The sequence below is a fragment of the Lissotriton vulgaris genome, chromosome 2_1 (assembly GCF_964263255.1).
Source record: "Lissotriton vulgaris chromosome 2_1, aLisVul1.2, whole genome shotgun sequence".
NCBI classification, from domain to species: domain Eukaryota; kingdom Metazoa; phylum Chordata; class Amphibia; order Caudata; family Salamandridae; genus Lissotriton; species Lissotriton vulgaris.
In genome coordinates this window covers 940,462,452-940,471,311 of record NC_141687.1, presented here as the reverse complement: position 1 = coordinate 940,471,311, position 8,860 = coordinate 940,462,452, and the positions used below count along the sequence as shown (strand labels likewise).

The 8,860-nt window shown below is 48.7% G+C and overlaps 1 pseudogene; it reads right to left on the bottom strand.

Moving 5' to 3' along the window:
• Window positions 1-5,403: 5,403 nt before the first annotated feature.
• On the bottom strand, window positions 5,404-5,493 carry LOC147731433 (U2 spliceosomal RNA; annotated as a pseudogene).
• Window positions 5,494-8,860: the final 3,367 nt, after the last annotated feature.

Genomic DNA, 8,860 nt, shown 5'->3' with positions numbered 1-8,860 from the left:
TAATAGTGTCCCCCCTACTGCACCTACCCTCAGGCGGAGGAAGGCCTCAAGGTGCATCACCGGGGTGCATGAGTTATTTTGTGCTCGATGAAGTACCAGCCCCTCACCCCGGGCTTCTTAATCAGTTTTTGATTTCTTAATAGCAATTAACAGTGCATCACCCTGTATCTTTGCGTGTTCAAGCTGGAGTCCACCTAGCACATCCTGCTTATTGCGTGCCACCAGTTCCCCTTCCCCGAATGCCCCATAGAAGGCTAGTGAAAAGGCAGCTCTAAACAATAGCACCTCCCCTGTCGAACTGCAAATGCCACCAAGGGCAGTTAATAGTGATGCCAACCGTTCTAAACCTATCGGGTGTCTCATGTCAGTGGCGGTCCCCTGGAGGCGCCGCCACCCCTTCAGAACCTTTCTCACAATGAAACTGTTTGTGGGGTCCTTGGTACCCCTGATCTGTGCAAAAAAAGAAACACCTGCCACGTGCCAGCTGGCTGTCACCGCAGAGTGCCCATCCCTACTCAACGTGTCTAAGTACTGGAGGAAATTCCCTGACTTATCTCAGCTCTCCGCTCAACCCTGCCCCAAAAAAGCGCAGTAAGACCAAAATGCCCCTTCATAAGCTCTTCTGGTCCTGTGCGCTAGGCTAGCTGCCACAAGGTTCTGTAGCGGGGGGCACCAATCTGCCAGAGTGCTTCCGGGAAGTGTGTTGGCGTCTACACTGCAGATGGTAGATGTTCCCTGAAAACCTGCATCTTGAAGCAAGAGAGTGAGACAGCTGCATTATTTAGCACCCCCGGAACATGTTTGGCCTTAACCTGTATGTTCAGCTTCATACACACCAGCACTATCTCTTTCAACAGATGGAGTTTCATTTTACACCGGGCCACCTGTTGATTGATACATTCGGCTACTGTTTATTTTCTGACCAGAAAATTACAGATTGATTACACAACTGATGAGGCCAAACAGTCAGTGAAACCCAGATTGGAAATAGTTACAGGAAACCTATATTTGCTGTCAAACCACTCTCATCCCACCAAGCCGGACACTGCTGCGCCACCCACTTGTTACCAAGTATGCACCAAGTCCCACACTGCCCGCAGCGTCAGTCCATAAACCTAACTCCGCAGACGTAGTGGGGGGACTAAGCCACACTACTCTGCTGTTGAACCCGTCCATAAATGTGATCCAAATCCGCATGTACTGATTGACCTCGGACGACAATCTTGTGTGATGGTGCTTCTCCTGCAGGCCTGTCATCGCCTGTGAGATTGAGCGGGAGAATTGTCGTAACATGGGTGTGACTCTCAAAGCGAAGTTCAACTGGCCAACAGTCTGCTGTAGCTGATATAGTGTCACCTTGTCTTTTGCCAAACATTGCTGGAGTGCTGCTCTAAATTTCACGATTTGTTCCTTAGGTAACCTAAAGCAACCCTCCACCAAGTCTAATTCAATGCCCAGGAATTCTATTGTTGTTGCTGCCAGCGGGACCCCGAAAGCACGCATGAACATGCAAAATTCCTCCAATGCCCATGCGCACTCCTGAGAGCCCGCCGACCCGAGGAAGAGAAAGTCATCCAGATAATGCATGACGTATTGGTGCCCCGTTGTCTGTCTAAAAACCCACCCCAAAAATTAACTGAATTTCTCAAAATAAGCGCAGGAAACCGAGCAACCCATGGGCATACACATATCCATAAAGAATTTCCCTTGAAATGAAAAACCTAGCAGATGGTGATATAGAGGATGTACCGGCATTAGCCGGAAGGCGGATTCAATATCTGCTTTGGCCAACAAGGCCCCTGGTCCCAAAACTCTTAGCATAACCACTGCCTGGTCAAAAGAGGCATATTTTATAATACAGATTTCATCATTGATGGCGCCATTTAGCAATGTGCCTCTAGGTGCTGACAGATTATGAATCAGCCTGAACTCGCCTGCCTCTTTCTTCGGGACCACGGCCAGGGGTGAGCAAACAAAATTGTGCACAGGGATGTGATCAAAAGGACCCGCTATTCCGCCCAGGCGCAGTTCCTTTGTAATTTTGGCCGCTGCCACCTCCGGATTGGTCCTAACAGACAGCTGATTTCTACACTCTGGTGTTCCAGTGTAGTCCACCGCTGGGATACTAAAACCATACAAAAAACCTTCTTGTAACATCCTAGCAGAGGCATGGTCTGCGGTACTTGTTCAGTCAAGGAGTCATAGCCCGAACGTCACTGGGTAAATGTGACACCAGTCGCACCTTCTCCTTATTCCTGTTCCTTCCTCCCACTATTTCCAGAGGAGGTGTTACCTTTTTAGCGGCATGTTGTTTCTGTGTGGGAAGGTTGATTACATATGGAGCATGCATGTCTAAACGTACACGTGCCTTGTGCCCTGGTGCATGATCGTTTATAAAAATCCCAACAGACCCCTTTTTGCCCCCCACTGCTCCCTGCACTAGGGGCCGTGCCCCCGACCTGCGCCGGCTGAAAGGGCTGAGGTGATTTTGGGGTATAACCTCTGTTCCAGCTTTGCCATGGATTACTAGGCTGTCCGGCACTAAACTGACTAAACCATGATATTGAGTCAACCCGGTCCCAGGTAAGTGATGAGTCAAATTCTTTAGCTTTCCTGAAACTCATGTCATGATCCTTCCATCCTACCCCCCCATAGTTATCATGAAACATTGTGACCCTGCTTTGGTAACACGCCATTTCTGCTTGCAAGTTAGGCAAACGCTCAGCTATAATAGCCATAAATACAGAGAAGGCCCTAATCCAATTGTTCAAAGCCTCTTCAACCCTAAATCCAGCCATTTCCACCCGCCATTCACTAGGCAACATCCAATCCTTTTGCTTCCTAGCATACTCAATTTCTCTGTTGTCCACTAGCAAAGAAAACATATTGACATAAGCACCAGCCTAAATCAATTTCTTCACTTCTCGTGTTACATGCCTTGCCAAATGTTTCCTCCTAGAGGGTGGTGTACCCGCGCCTAGCAATGGTAATGCCACCTCCTTACCTATTTTCCCAGCACCCGCTGGCTCTACCATCTTGTCTGTGCCGGTGTTGCTCACTTGGTGCGCTGCCTGGGGTGTTCTGGGAGTACTTGGTCCCACTGCGCTTGGGGCAGCCATAATCTTTGCCACCATCCTATGCGCCTCCACCAAAGGATCCTCCCCTACTTCTTTTGCACCCACCGAAAATGGTAACACCCCCCCTTTCCTAGCAAAGGAAGAACTGCCGCTATCTGAGCCGCTAGCTCCGGCGGGACCTGACTACCTTGTGATGGCGCCAAGACCACGGTGGGGACCACTGCGCTTGGGACCAGAATCCCTGGGAGTGGCTTGGGGCTATTCATGGGCACCCCTGGAATTGTGGCTGGAGGCACCAAACTCAGTGTAGGCACTGGCGAGGCAGGCGCCGGGATCAAAGGTATACATGCTGGAGTCTGAGGAATGGGAATAGAATTCACTGATGGTACTAGGCTCCCCGAAGGACCCTCCCCCAAACGCTGCTTTGGGTCTTTAGCCTTCCCCTTTCTGGTTCTGGGCGGCTGACGTTTTTCATTTCATGCAGCAACATTTTGGAATCAGCTCCCTGACTCTATCCGGCTGGAATCTAACCATCTTGCATTCAGGAAATGGTTGAGGACCTTTCTGTTCCGTTGAGTGGTGAATACTTGTTTGGTCTGAAAGTGCTGGGATGCCTCCAGGTAGCCATGCGCTATAGAAGCATGTATTCATTCATTCATTCATTCATTCTAGCCCGCTTGGGGAGTGGGTACAATTCCCCCCTGGGTTGCGGGGGCACTATCGTTCGCTTGGGCCTGCCTGCTGGCCCAGTCTGCTCATCTAACCTCTGCCTGAGCTCCGCAACGCTCCTCCCTATTTGTTCCACCTTCCCTCGTCTCCTATTCATTGTCGCCATACTACGCATCATTCCTTCTAGCATATTGTTGGAAGGCGGTGACCCCAGAGGTCAAGAGGACTCTCCTAACCGCCTGGAACCTCCTCTCCCACAATTACTGCCGAGTCTTATCGAGGGGGGGTCCCCGCCGGGGAGGACCGATCGTACACACTGTCGACACACCACACTTATGAACGGACACCACACCGTGATTCTTTATCAAGAAAGACTTTATCAAGGTTAAAAGTAGGGCGCAATGTACAGCGATCGAGGGATTGCGAAAGTCTCGTAACGAGGGATTGGGGAAGCGGGACAGTCTTAGGATGCCAGCTGGCACGCCACGCACCCTGCGCACAGTTCTCAATCCTCGAACTGGGAGGTACGGGGGCTGGCGATGGGACTTGCTGTCCTACTCACTTCTGGTTCAAGATGATCGTCAGGGTAGCGTTGATGGTCCAGCCGGACCAGAGAGTTCGTCAAGCCGCGACGAGGTCAGCAGGGCTTAGGCAGGAGTACTCTGTCGTACTCGTAGCAGTTGGAGCCGCGACAGCGTCAGCAGGGCTCCGATGGTTCAGGTCTCGTTTCTCAAGAGTGGGCCGCAACAGCGTCAGCAGGGCTCCGAGGGTTCAGGTCTTGTTCTCGAGAGGGGGGCCGCGACAGCGTCAGCAGGGCTCCGATGGTTCAGCTCCGTAGATTCTAGGGTGAGCCGCGACGACATCAGCAGGGCTCAGTGGATCAGAGTCTGTTCTTCCTCGAGGTCAGCCGCGATCAGATCAGCAGGGCTTTCGTGTCCAAGATACAACTGCTGGCTAGATGGAAGGCAGGCTGTCTTGAGCTAACAACTGCCAGGCACCTTACACCCTGACCTGTAATAACACCACAAACACAATGTTATTTTTTGCTACCTTAAGGACCTATATAGGCCCTTACCTGCGCACGTTGGGGGTACATAACGGGCTGTCAGCACCACGCAACTGGGACCATGACACACCAGCTAGCCTGGGTGTTGGGAGAGTAAACTCTAGCCCGGCTGCCCACCAAAAGCAATGAAATGCAGGCCTGCCTGTGTCCCCTTACAGTGATGTTCCTTGTCTTGCCTTTACCCCGACCCGACGTGAATGAGCACCCCTGGCCGTCTTTCTGTAAAGAAAATTGAATAGGTAAAAATATCCAACTTTTCAATCACCCATCACCTTCGTGTACAGATTTGGGCCTTTCACCAGTGCTTAATGCACTGAATAACAGATGTTTATTGTTACCCGGTGTTCTCACCCAAGTTAGGACTTGAACACACAATCCCCAGCTTAGGAGGCCAGTGCCTTATGAATCAAATCACAGGGGATGCGCGTCAATTGCACGACAAAAATTCACAAAACAACGTTTTTTAAAACTGGCTGGGTACTGCTATGGATTGCACCCTTGTAATGCTGATCATGCCGCTAGCACGGGGATCGAACCGTGAGCCTCGTGCTATGGAGGAAACCTCTCTGGCTGCCGTGCTACACCTCTTGCTTGCGCTATCGCTCACTCTGCTTACTTCAGATATTAAACTGATAAGAGCAGATACTACACTTGATCTTAGCCAAAAGGCCGAGAAGCGATGCAAATGCACCCGCCCTTATAACAGTAAAAACCGGCACCTTACTCGCTGTCGCCAGTCCAGACCACCGCGTGGAGCCGCCCAGCGGTGCTGCAGTGGAATCATCCCTACCGTACCTCACACTCCTCACGCGTTACCAGCGGACCCAGAGGCGCTGCTCTTCTCCCGGCGAGACACAAACTCTTGCCGCCTACTGGAACGATGTAAACTCCACCCCCGAAGACGTCAGACGTGAGACACGAATTCCCTCGGAGGCTCAATCCTCGGCACCCTCGCCCGACCGCATGTACAACCTGCAGGAAAATGGAGAAAAACAACACTCCTCCTTGATTCCTGCCTCAGCGCCACACCACCTGAAAAACAAAACAAGAAAAAGATAACAGCCTCCTAGAAGTCTGAGAGCAAGGGCAGGCCTGAGGAGCGCGGGAACAAGAGAACACCTCCCGCGCTACCCGGCCTTTCAAACCCCTACTATTCAGACCAGTTCTAACTGGCCTGACCCCAGCTCCCCCTTTGACCCGGAAGTAATCCTATCGCTTCCGGGTCAACTGGGAGCTCAGCACCAATCGATGATCATGCGCGCTCACCACGTCATGATGACGCGGCGGGGCGCGCCCCACCATGACATGGGGAGGGAGGGCCGTTGCCCGACCATACCTGCGGGGGTCCGATGACAGCCCCCGCCTTTCTCTGAATGCAGGTCACAGTCAGCGACATGCCCTCCATCCTGAATTGTCTGACCAATGGCGCAGGCAAAAAACCTTTGCTCTTTAAGGTCACTTCATTCTCTGAAAATTGTTTGGGACCTCAGCACCTCTGACCCAGAATTGTTTAATATCACTTGCCTGCCTTATCCCTGCTTCCTTGCTACCACCACCGCCAGTTTCTGACAATCAATATGTCACTTGAGAAGCCATTTACAGGTGCTTTGTATTTTCTTTCTTGCTTCTTTGTAAATAGATATTGCATATGAGAGCAGCATTGATGATTCTCTGTGCCTTTTATCCAACCAAGGAAAGCCTGAACTCATTGCACAATTGCACTTTGTGGGAACAAACTGGAAGGTGTGCTTATGTACAGCTGCTTGCACCTAAGGTTGCATATTTTGTTTGTAATTTATGGTAAAATGATATGGTAACAGGAAGGCTACACAATTTAGTAAAGAACTAGAAAAGCCTTTGTTCAATTTTGCCAATAAATTAGATGTGTTGTGTCTGTTGTGCACGTCGACCAGGTAATACAAGAATAAATGGTCAGTATAGTGGCTCCACAAAGAAAGGACTGCACCTGACTCAAAGGAAAATGAGTAGGCTCCCTGATCAGTAACAGGTATAACACGGAGCTGCTGGGTTGCAGCAGGCCAACATCTTCGACTTAAACTTCAGATCCGAGAAGTCCAAGGACTCAACATTGAGAGAAAGGTTCTAAGAAAAAGACAAAGTACAAAGGTAAACTTTTGACTGGAACATAGCCCTTTGCCTATCTAACCAGCGATCCATTGTGATCGGCTTAAAATGTTGACTTTGTCTCAGACCAGTGCGACCAGATAGCCGCAAGTGGTGCTTTAAGCTTTTTGGTGCTAAAATGCATCATTTTTAATTTAACCTTTAAAAAGTCATATCTCAGATTCCCTACATTGGATTTTTGTTGTTTTTGTGTTGTTTTGAAGATAAATATATTTTCTATTTTTGTAAATTGGTGTTAGATTTTTATTGTGATGTGTCTTTTACTTCTTTACTATTTTTGTAATAATAAATGCGTTAAACATATCTGGCTCCTACCTTAGGCCTGACTGCTCATTTGCTAAGCTACCAAGGATTGAGTAAGGATTGATTTACTGAGACTTAACTGGACGTATTAGTGATTGTAATATTAATAATAGCTGAAAGTCAATACCCCACCTACTAATAATCCACTTTCCTAAAATAGAACACAAGGAGATAGATTACAGGTGGGTGAATCAGAAACAATTGTAGAAGAGCAGGAATTCAGGGATGATGTGTATAAAAGGATCCTCAATATACAGAGGGCCAATGAGAAGTGTCTACCGAGACCTATGATCCACCAGTGCCTTGTAAGGCAGAGAACAACACCAGTGCATAGGGGTGGGTCGTTTCCACTTAAGATTGTGCGCCAATTTTTCCAATATAGGAACCTTGTGCCACCAAAATACGGTGACCAAAATACTGAGTGCCTCCTTTATGAGGCCCTACCTGCACTATTGTGCCACCAGAACGTCACTTTTATTTTATGCTGAGGTGGCGCAATGTGTCACTGGCATATTTATAAGGCTGTGTAAAGCCATGCCACGTGGCTTTTCATGGCCTTATAAATATGTGCCTGTTTCACACAGAAAACTGCCTGAACGGGGCGTTCCATGCATGTTGCTGAGGGCGTTCCCAGCAGCATCCATGGCTTTTTGACACTGCCCCAGATTTACGAGAAATTGTAAGTCTGAGGCAGCGCCAAAAACGTATAACATAAGGGAGGCACAACGAGGAGATATATCTTTATTTCTCCTCTTTTTCCTCTTTCTATGTGTGCAGAATTTTGCAGCATACAAAGAAAGAGGAAAAAGTCTCTTGTGATTGTTTTTGTGCAGGAAGGTTTCCTTACTGCGCAAAAATAATCATCCCCTCAATATAGGCACCATTGCACCATGGTGCAAATGTGTCTGCGTGTGCGCACGGCAGTCCATTGTGCACCGCACAGGGAAAAAGGACAGGAATGTGCCATATCTAATAGATTAAGCACATTTTTTCCCTTTTCTTTTGCCATAGGGCAGCGCAGCAGCAAGGCCTGCTGCTCTGCCCTATGGCAAAAAATCCTATAAATGAGGCCCTGAGACGGTAAGTGCATACAGGTGAGTATAGGTTTACTTTTCTTAACCGAACATCTATTTACCTTGAAGATATATACATTGTGTTAGGTAAACCTACACTTACCTAAAAAACCTCACATGTCGATAATTTGGTACTCGCTATTTTGTCGTGACAGTCTGGTATTCTGAGTCGATGTTGCAGTCATTTCCACACTTCAATGTGTCAGCTGTCGATTGTATTGTTTGATCTCACACAGTCTTTTGGTTCGGAGGGAAAAACGTATATTTTGGATTCTGAGTAAGCATGGGCGGAAAATCCGTTTCGCTCGCGGATTTTGCGGATTTTCGGTAAATTCGCAATCCGCGAGATTTGCGAATCTCCCGCAAAATCCGCAAATCCGCGAGCAGCGGATTTTGCTCGCACTGTTCGCACTGTTCGCGTGAGTTCGCGCCCCGCGAATAAGTGCAAAATTGCAGAAATACGATCTTAGCAAAACTGAAACTACTTACCAGGTTCAAAAGTTCAGGCTCATCATTAGTAGCCATTT